Genomic DNA, 10842 nt, shown 5'->3' on the forward strand with positions numbered 1-10842 from the left:
CTAAACATAATATTAGCATAATCATGCAAAGCAACCTCTACAGTGGCTTATTTCTGGGCTGGGAGGGTAGCAGTCATTCTACATTTCTTTTACCTTAATATTTATATTCTATTGCTCTTGCTACAAGTTAAGAATGTTGCCTACAGCCGGAAATAGACAGGGTAGCCCATTCTCAAGACTCTGACTTTTAAAGGTATAATGCTTTTCATCCATTTAGAGATAAAAAGTTGCAGATCAGAGAATAACATTTATCTTGTTGGAGGTTTATAAGAACATTGTGACCTGACCTAAGATGGACAGCTGCAAGCACAAAGGATTTTAAGACCAAGAAGTGTGCAACAACCAACCACGCCCCTAACTCACTTGGCCTTTAAAATGCTTTCCTAAAACCGTTTGGGGAGTTTGGGGTTTGTGGGACAACTAATCACCCATCTCCTTTCTTGGCCCTGCAATAGACCTTTCTCTGCTCCAAACTCTGAAGTTTTGGTTTGGTTGGCATCACTGTGCAATGGGGCCACACACTTGAGGATCCTGGTATGGGCAGCAATTCCTTTCTCCAAGGGTTCTTCCTGACCCAGAGATCAAACCCGGGTCTCCTGCATTGTAGGCAGTTTCTTTACCATCTGAGCCACCAGGGAAAGCCTTGAATTAGTAACAGTTCCTAAAAACCAATTACAGAGCACCACACCCTGCATGTACTGTGTCTTCAATATTGTGCAGACTTTGTGAATGTTTTTTTAACTGGATAACTCAGTCTTTAGTAAGAAATTACTATAGGAATAAAAGAAAAGAAATGAAACTATAGTGACTGTAGGTCTGCAGTTCTAAAGGTATTTTTAAATGCATAAGCCTTTAAGGTAAAAAAAAAAAAAAAGGAAGGGCGCCTACTGAGACAACACTTGAAAGCTACAGGCAGGTGGATGTGTAGTTGTTGCATTGGTGGACCTGCAGGAGGAAAGGCCCAGAAGCCACCTCACCGACACAAAAGAATCACCCAAAGCTCTGGGGTCGGGTGGTGTCAGGTACTTATGGCTGTGGAAATGACGGGAGGCTGCAAAGAGGGGGACAGGTTGGAGATCATGAAACATCAGACACCCCAAAACTACTTCGGCGCTGGAAGAGGGATTTAACCCAGCTTGAATTTGTTCCCTGAGCATGATTAACACAAGGATTTATGGCCTGAGGAACCCAAGCAGAAAACGGAGCAGCACTGTTTTTCTGAATGTGCGGTGAGGAGGAGGTTGAATATAAACCTTTATACCTAATGCTGTGACTCAGCTCTGAGTCCAGAGAACTGGCAGCCAGGACTCCTTAGAGAAGAGACAAGGGGAATCTGGGGGTTTTCAAGGAACTGACCCTGCCAGCTCACAGAACAGTAAACACCTTTGTCAGCAAGCCCATCACATGCACAGAATGTCCAGTCAGCTTCAAAGTGGTCAACTCAGATTCTAGTCTGAGCCAAGAATTCAAGTTGGAGGGTTATATCAAGGCATTTTCAGTTACGCAAGATCACAAAAACTTTCTCTATGATACTCCTTTTTTCTCAGTAAATTCATGGGGCTTTTGCTCCCTTCCCAAATAAGGAAGTAAAGTAAAAGAGAGGAAGACAAAAGATCCGGCAAACAAGGGATCTAATTCAAGACAACAGCAAAGGGAATGCTCAGGACAGTGGTGGAGGCAAAGCCCGAAGGATGATGGCTGGGCAGCAGGTAAAGGGCAGCCAGCCCACAGAGAAGCAGACCGACTGTTCCTGCAGGGATTTCTTCTGGAAGATGAATTTATTAGGAAACTTAATGCATCTGACTACACAGAGAGCAGATTCACAAAATTTGAGGAGTGATTTGGGGATTAATCAGTGATAAATATATAGAAAGATAAGCAAGTCCCCAACCGATATAGCTCTAAGGAAAATAAAACAAAACAGAGGGCAAGAAAGGAGACGCTGTCACAGCATACTTCATGGCTTAGCTGTGAGAAATGATTGCGTGGCTGCCATGATGTACACAATGAATCTGGATCTGGACATAGTTAGGATCCAACAGAGGGTAGGGGGGTGCGGGGGAGGGGATGGGAGGTGTCCACAGGTGTGGAAGCAGGAGGGTGAAAGAGTGTGCAGGCCTCACCTTTAGAACATGAAGTCAAGGACGCTCACAAACAGTTCTTAAAACCAAAGAAGCAAGAAGTAGCAACAAACGCCGGTGACCTGAAGGTCAATTCTAAGAGCATCACTTAACACCAGGATCTAAGGCCTGATGATCTGAAGTGGAGCTGATCTAATAATAACAGAAATAAAGTGTGCAGGAAATGTAACACGCTTTGGACTTCCCTGCTGGCACGGTGGATAAGAATTGCCTGCCAATGCAGGGGACACAGGTTCAATTCCTGGTCTGGGAAGATCCCACATGCCACGGAGGGACTAAGCCTGAGTGCCTCAACTACGGAAGTACACATGCCTAGAGCCCATGCTCTGCAACAAGAGAAAGCACTGCAATGAGGAACCTGCACACTGCAACTAGAGAAGAGCGACCACTCTCTGCAACTTGAGAAAGCCTGCAAGTAGCAAGGAAGACTCAGCACAGCTGAAAATAAATAAATAAATACAATATGATGTGCTTGAATCATCCTGAAACCACCCCCCACTCCACAGTCTGTGCAAAAAATTGTCTTCCATGAAATTGGTCCCTGGGAGCTGCTGACTTAAAGGAACCAGAAGTGCCTGCCTCCAAAGGACAACAGTTGGGTAGAGAAAAGGGGCATGGGAACGGCCAAGTGTGTAACTAGCCCAAGAAGAGCTGCTTTTTAAAGACAAGCAACTGTAACTCTGACAAAATTAAGATTGCATGTCAAAGCGTACAGGAAGAATGAAAGAATGTTTCTTGATGGTCGGGACAGTCTTGTTTAACTGGCAGTGTCTCATCACCCTCATCACACCCGAGAAAAAAACATGTATCCTGGAACGGTGCCTTGGTGCTGGGCCTTCGCCATCTGCAAATTATCAGACAAGCTAGTGTTAACCCAGAAAAGATGGCAGGTGGTCATGCATCGTAGCTCCAGGCATAACAGACACTGACAGTTGACAAACTTGATGGGTTTTAATCGGAAGCTCAGAAAAAGTTGGTACAATAAAAGCAAGTACTACAAACTGAAATCATGAAAAAAAAAATCTCACTGGAATAATTGGAAAAAAATTGAAATATATCCATCTAATTCTAAGGGAAAATCTCACTCTTTTTTGAAATCTGGAAAAATAGAGAACACATGGGCATGTTAGCTATAAAATATGCAAGCAGAGTCTCCAGTCTACCCATAAAATATTCATGCTTGTTTGAATATAAAAAAGTATTTCCCCAACATCTTGTAGTAAAACTCTCTGTATCCTGCTCAGTTTGTGGTTTAGAGCATACTCCTCCCTCTAATTCAGTGTGAGATCGTCTCGGATCAGAATCTCTAAGCACATTTGATGAAAATGCAGATAATTTTATTTTTCTCCAGAAAAAGAGAATCATAAACTCTGACATCTGATAATATACATTCTTAATAAGTTCTTGAGAGATATTTATTATATAGTTGCTATCAAATTTATGCTAGATAATTCCCAGGTTTTTATTTGTTTGCTGGTTTGTTTGGTTTTCTTTAAGAGTTATGATATCCTCTGCTCTCAACAGTGGCCTCTCTTCCTTCTCAAAATCTTTCCAGCTACTTGTAGGACATACTGACACACACAAATACTTGTACAGGTATATTTTGTACACGTATTGTACAAATATTGTACAGTATATATTTCTTCTCCAAAGCAAGAGAGGCTCTTAAGAGACACAGGGCAATACCATATACATCTATGAATTTTCTCATAACAAAATATCTCATCACATATTCTTCAATAAATGCTAAAAGAAAAAAATTATCAGGAACATGGATGGGGATATTGAAGAAAACATATCTATTTTGTCATTTTAAATGGTGACAAACTTACTTCTAGAGAGCAGTTCTCTTCATTGGATTTAGATTGCTGTGTTGACCCTAAGCTTTTAAATCTTTGTGGCTTTTGATGTGAAAATATGAATCAAACTCCAAACTTTCAATTAGTCTAAATTCTAATTTATAACCCACTTGGGTATATTAACTTAAAATGATCTGTCTGCCTTTTACCGTTTCTGCAGTTTTAGCAACTGCCTTTTTCTTTCCAACTACAAATCATTCTATCTGTGAGATTGTTTCTTAGATAGCTCGGAATTAACTGGAACAAAAAACATCAGCAGAAATGGAAGACAGCCCATACTCTTCACGTGAAAGGGAGCTCTGTGTCCAAGGGTTGGAGGGTGGGTGTAAAAATATATTTAACAGCTCTTAGCCAAGTAAGAGTTTAGTCTCTGCAGCAATTGTATAATTTCTTTGATGCAAAAAAACACTGTCACCTCAAGACTCCCTGCATAAATATACAAGTAAGTTGTATATTTTAATAAAAATCAAATCATTCCAATGTGTTTCAGACTCTAGTGTAGACATATTATACTTAAAATACTTCTTGCATTCTTTGCTACAAAAAAAATTCTAAGAACACATTTTTCTCTTAATTCTCTCTTAAGGTAAATAAAATTTAATTTTAAAAGGTTTAAACCTAAATTTTTATTTGTTCACATCAGTTTAATATAATAACATAGGAATGCAATGCAGTTTGTTATGAAGATTTATGATTCTTAAAAATCTTGAATACATTTTGACATTTTCTCTCCTATGGGACTTGGGTTACGATACTGTTATTTATTTATTTTTCCTTCCCCTGAGAAAGTGAACCAATGAATCTGATGCCTTGTTTGAGAGTTAGCTGGAATTTTTCTTAAACTGAACAACATAAAAGCAAATCTGGCCTTCAGGTAAGCCTCTTCTTGACAAGATCATAATAGTGATAAACCTACCGGCATATCCAGAAGGGGTGGAAAACATCTCCTCCCTCCTTTCTTGCCCCCAAGGCCAATATTCACTGAGTGGCTCTGTACCCCTCATCCTGCATAATTAATAACTCCTTTGGTGATCAGTCATGCATTCCTCAATGGCCCCTCAGGCCTCAAGTGTCCTCTGAGCCTGCCCGGTGGAAACCACACACCCTCTGCTCCCAGCCCGTCGCCCCTTCACTTCCCACATGTATTTCGCAGGAAAGCTCATTGGGTCAGGAGAGCACACGCTGGGCTGCAAGTGGTTGTCATACTTACACTCATTCTCTCACATACATTCATCTCTGGGTATAATTTTACTAGTAAGAATAAAACATGTGTGATATCCAACAGGTGCCAGTTATACATATTAAAAAAGAAAAAGTAACACAGGGAACTAGGTTCAATATACTGTGATAGACCATAATGGAAAAGATTACATAAGAAAAGAATATATCTATATCTATACAGATATGTATAACTGAATCACTCTGCTGTACAGAAGAAATTAACACAACACTATAAATCTACTGTATTTCAATAAAAATGTAAAAAGATTAAACAATAACCTTTGGTAATTTAAGAAAATTAAAATTAAAATCATACTAATAATGGAACAAATTTGGAAGCAACTTAAAGGAAGATGAGTTGCATGGGATTGTATTAAAGAAGCCTTCGATTCATTCATATTCCATCCTCCTCCTCCTTTCCTTTATTTTCAGACAATAAAGGAAAGAAGATCAAAATATATGGAGTCAAGGGGACTTCCCAGGTGGTCCAGTGGTTAAGAATCCGTCTTGCAATGCAGGAGATGTGGGTTTGATAACTGGTCAAGGAACTAAGATCCCATGTGCCATGGGGCAACTAAACCCAGGTGCCACAACTACTAAGCCTAAGCCTGTGAGCCACAACGAGAGTGTGTGTGCCACAACAAAAGATCCTGCAGGATGCAGTGAGGAACACGTGTGCCACAACTAAGACCCAATGGCCAAATAAATAAATAAATAAAGTGAAAAATTATATGGAGTCAAGTGGTATGGTAGCAGCTCTAATATCTATTTTTTTGATCTAAACTGATCCAGTCATTAAATTGAAAAGGAGAGCAAATAAACTGTTGAAAATACTGTTACCACTTCTGATCAGAAATGCTTAGGTTAAAACTCTTTAAAACATAATATTCAATAAAACCGTTTTGAAAGAAAACAGCAGTAGTTTAATCACCCTTCAAAATACTAACCAGATTGGAGAAAAAGAGTCCTCAAAACTCAGAACCATTAAAAAAGTATGGATTACAAGTAATATTATCCTCAAGAAGAATAGCTCTCTATATAAATAAAACCATTAAAAATATTCAGATCTGGATTTATACATTTTGTTTCAAAAACAGGTATGGTTTTGTGATGTAACTGCCCAACAAATACATATTTTAAAAATAAATACTGTTTCTTGGTTAACAAAAAATATGATACATATTTTACATGAAGGCCAAGATTTTTTTAAAAATAAAACTTTTCACAAAGTTTTTGATATGAAAAAAGATGTTATTTTTCAGCCTTTGTAGGTTTAACATTTTAAAATAATGGTGCTTATACTACAGTACACAAAGTAAAACATACATACTCTATTATAAATTACTCCGAAATTAAACAAGAAATTTTCTTTTCTTTCTAAGAGATCTGAAATGTGCACTGGCTCTCAATGTGTGTGGCCTCCAAACAGAAACAAGCTTGCACTGTTTTATTTCAGTTTTGCTTCATTTCTTCCCAAACAATCTCTCACTGCTAATCTACCGGGCCTTTTTTCCCCTCTCTTCTAGCATAAAGGAAACAAAAATCAAAGACATTATTAACTCCTTATGCACCACTGGAAAGCTGAATATATATCCTTTGCCCTGGTTTTCTTTTCCATTACTTATTAATGGAGCATGACTGGAGAATATACATTTCCACAAATAATTCTTGAAAACTGCATGAAAATTCTAAAGTTTTTAATGTGTGTAGTCAATCTGTTAGTACTTTTTAAGCTCTTAACAACTAGCCATATAGTTTCAGGTATATATCTTATGCTAAGTTTTTCCCTAAACTAACACTTAGTCTATAATATCTACTTGAAAGAGCAAAATGGGAAGATGAATTTTATTTATGTCTTAGTCTAAGGTACCTGGGAATCAAGAAAAAGTATTAGAAGTTTAATATTTCAAAGGAAAGAATATCTATATACAATACATGTAAAATATACTAAGGACTCCCCTCGTGGCTCAGATGGTAAAAAATCTGCCTACAAGGTGGGAGACCCAGACCAGCATCACTTTGTTCACAATAGTAAGGGATCCCTTGTTTCACTGTATGCTCTCATTCACTAGTGGAGTGAAAGATAGTGGGTGAATCATCTTACAAAGGTAAGCACAATTGTTAATGGAAATACGTGTGACAAAAACTGCTTCTGAGAATTTTAACTAATGCATTAAAACTCTCCTGCTAAGATGTATGGTGATCAGAGCCATGGAATTTTAAAGGCATTCATTCAAGCTCCCAAAAAAGGACTGCAGAGTTCAGTCTTATTTGTTAAATACAAAAGATATTAAAATAAACTTTCTTTATAATTATCCCAGAAAAGTGCTATTATACTCCACAGTTTTCTATGTATGAAAAGATGCAAAATATTCATTCAGATAATTATTAAAAAGCAGGAAAGATGACTATGTACATCAATGCACATGACATCATAAGTAGGCACTAATTTAACTACTTGGGTGTCTAGTCTCCAACCAAAAAAGATGCCAATTCCATTCTTTAAAGAGGGTAAGCATCATGGTCCTTGGCAATAGAACATAACACACCAGGCCAAGGAGAATATTTGGTGTCATTACTCTATTGTTCAGTTTTCTGGTTTATGAGTCATTACTACTGTGCAACATACAGTAAATGAGGCAGCTCCATGGGGTTCAGAGACCCTCCAGGAGCAATGGAGGATGAGGTACCACTGAGCAGCTGCACAGCGACAAACCTCAAGGCACGAAGTTCAGAGCCCACTCGGGACCTGTGCTGAATATCGTCTTTAGTACAAAACCGAGAAGCCATCAGGCCAGTGGCCCCTTGGCTCTACCTTGCACTGATGAGTTTACAGTCAGTGGGACTATGGCCTCTGGGGAGCTGGGGGAGCTAATTATGAAGTTCATCTCTGGCCAAAAAAGGAAGAAAAAAAAAAGTATGAGTGATGATCCAGGGGTTCAGACGAGCACTTGCCCCTGAGCAAATGCCACAGAACTTTAAAGCCTATGCTCCAAAAGGCAATCTTTCCCCCTGAGGCTTTCCTTCACTGATACACAGATAAGACTGATGGATGCTGTCCTGTTGGCAAGGATGCAACGGGGCAGAGGGACAGGCAGGGAGGGGTGCCATTAGCGATGCATGGTGATAATTCAAAACACTCCGTGAAGTTGCAAAGCAAAATTACTTGTCAAATTTTCACCTAGCAACTTCAGGCAGTTATTGAGAGCAGAATGGGTGTGGCTGCATGGGAAGAGAGATGGGTGCGTGCAATTAGGACAAAGGATAAAGGAAGGAATGGCAGATAAACTGTCAGAGAAAACTTAACCTGAAAGAAAGCTTGTGACACGGTACAATTCATGTACCAATGATCACTCCAGAGAGCAATCTGGCAAGACTGAAATCACCACATCACATAAGGCAATGCAGGAACCACTGTCCTGTCCTCTCATTTCTCTGTCCCTAGCTTGCTGGCTTTCTAAGCAGAAAGCAAACTAGAATAAAGGCTCCTGTGCTGTTTTTCCCAGGCAGCCATCACTGGGCAACTTAGATACAAAGAAAGACACGGCTCAACAGAGCCCAGGAGTTTGTCAACCCCCAGCCCCCAAAGTCCATATTTACAATTCATCCAGCTATTTCAGTAATGATCTAAAAATGCACTGAGTTTAATTTTGATGATGCGATCAGTGATTGACACCCTTTCCACCCAGAATCTCGAAATGAAGTTCCTGGTATTAGTCACAGTGAATCTCTGGTAACGAGTCAAATTCAGGGGGCAAGACCCTTTCTGGTCCAGAGGATGGGTGGTACTTACAGCAGATCTTCTATATGTCTTTATCTCATCTCCAGGCTCAGGAATCTGACATACACTTACATATAGAAACACAAGTGTCAGTGAACCTGCTGTTACAAGTTAAGCTGAGGTGACTGTGTTGCATGGTCAACTCAATACTCAACCACTTACTGAAAAACTGTAATGGGGCTGGGACTAAACAAGGCCTTGTACATTTCCTGTTTTTGTCTTTACATATTTAATTTCCTCCACACACCTGCATGGGCTACACAATCAGAAAACTCATGAGACCATAAAATCAGAAAAAGACAACCATTGGTGTGGGCATACATATATTTTCACTTTCATGTCTTATTCTGCGGGATGATAATAGGTTGCTATCAACATAATATGAAGATGCTAGCTGATTTAAAATACAAATAACTTATCAGTTTCAAGTTTATTTTTGTTACAGGTTTGGGGTAAATCAAATCTTCTATATGATTCAAGATCTATCATGTTTTATAGCAAAATTTGATTGTTTCATATTTAAATATATAAGAATATTAGCTGTGCTAAAACCCAAACTGAAAATATGGACTGCATAACTTTGTGAAAGTGTAGCCATGGCCTCCAAGGCTATTTTAGACTTAAAACAAATATTAAACTCACAAATTCTGTGAAGCAGAGTACTGTGAAAGGATGATAAATTCCCAGTGGCTTCATTCAAGCTAAAAATCACAGTATCAATGCATTTTTAAATAAGTTCATCTTTGTCTACCATTAACACTTTTCTAGATGAAATTATTAAATTTTATTAAAGCTACTGTATATTTAAGATAAAGATACCTTAAATAATCTATATAAGGAGACTGATCGAAAGTTACCATATAAAATTCATAACATATATTTTAGAAATATCTCCCTTATCTTAAATTGCACACAATAAACAATTCTGTTACTAAATAAATAAAATTTTCATTTTCCAGCTTTAATTTAAATTTTGTTATTTCATTTCAGATGTATCTCAAATAACACTTAATTTCACAATTTAATCAGTGGCTTAAATAGTATTTCCAGAACTGAGTGTGGGTAATCAAAAAGGGAAACTTCTGTTTAATGTTATAATACAAATATATTAAGCAAAATATTGATTCCATATTTTCTAAATTACCTCATGAATTGCTAGTGTGCTAGGTATATTCTTTTATAAACAGTTAGGATATACGTATTAACTAAAGCATGTAATTCACACCATACTGTGCTCCCAGTGTGCAATGATTTGCTAAATCTGTCAAAACCATTAATGGTATCAATTTTATACTGTTTTAAGTGGTGATGGTGATCATATTTGAGTAGTATACTAGGGGACATCACATTTGTACTTCTGAATTGCTATTATAAGTAGAATGGGATAAAAATAGCCAAAATGATTTCAATACTTTTGTTATAGTGCAATAAATAGATACAAATGTTTACAATAATACATAAAGGGTACAAGAAATTGTGACACAAATGAAAATAGAGTAACAATTATAATCAGAGAAAACAGATTTCTTAAATTCCTGTAAGAATTTTGAAACTTCCCTATTGGGGCACAAAGGACATAAATATTATTTAACCAGGATAAACATTAAGATAAGTAGGAAAATTGAGATTACTGCTTTTAAAATATATATTTTACTAAAACATTGATTTGAAAAGAATATTTAACACGTTTTGTTGTTGTTCAGTTGCTAAATTGTGTATGACTCTTTTGTGTGCCCATGGGCTGTAGCCTACCAGGCTCCTCTGTGTATGGGGATTTCCCAGGCAAGAACACTGGAGTGGGTTCCTATTTCCCTCTTCAGGAGATCTTTCGAACCAAGGG

General features: G+C 37.9%; 1 protein-coding gene across 1 annotated transcript in view; it reads right to left on the reverse strand.

The window, feature by feature from the left end:
• Positions 1 to 10842, reverse strand: part of PDGFC (platelet derived growth factor C) — a gene marked incomplete at its 5' end in the record, with an annotated part of 252777 nt that overhangs the window by 50407 nt on the left and 191528 nt on the right. The gene's annotated exons all lie outside the window — the stretch shown is intronic.

The sequence above is a fragment of the Bison bison genome, unplaced genomic scaffold (genome assembly GCF_000754665.1).
Source record: "Bison bison bison isolate TAMUID 2011002044 unplaced genomic scaffold, Bison_UMD1.0 scf7180017864060, whole genome shotgun sequence".
Classification (NCBI taxonomy): domain Eukaryota; kingdom Metazoa; phylum Chordata; class Mammalia; order Artiodactyla; family Bovidae; genus Bison; species Bison bison.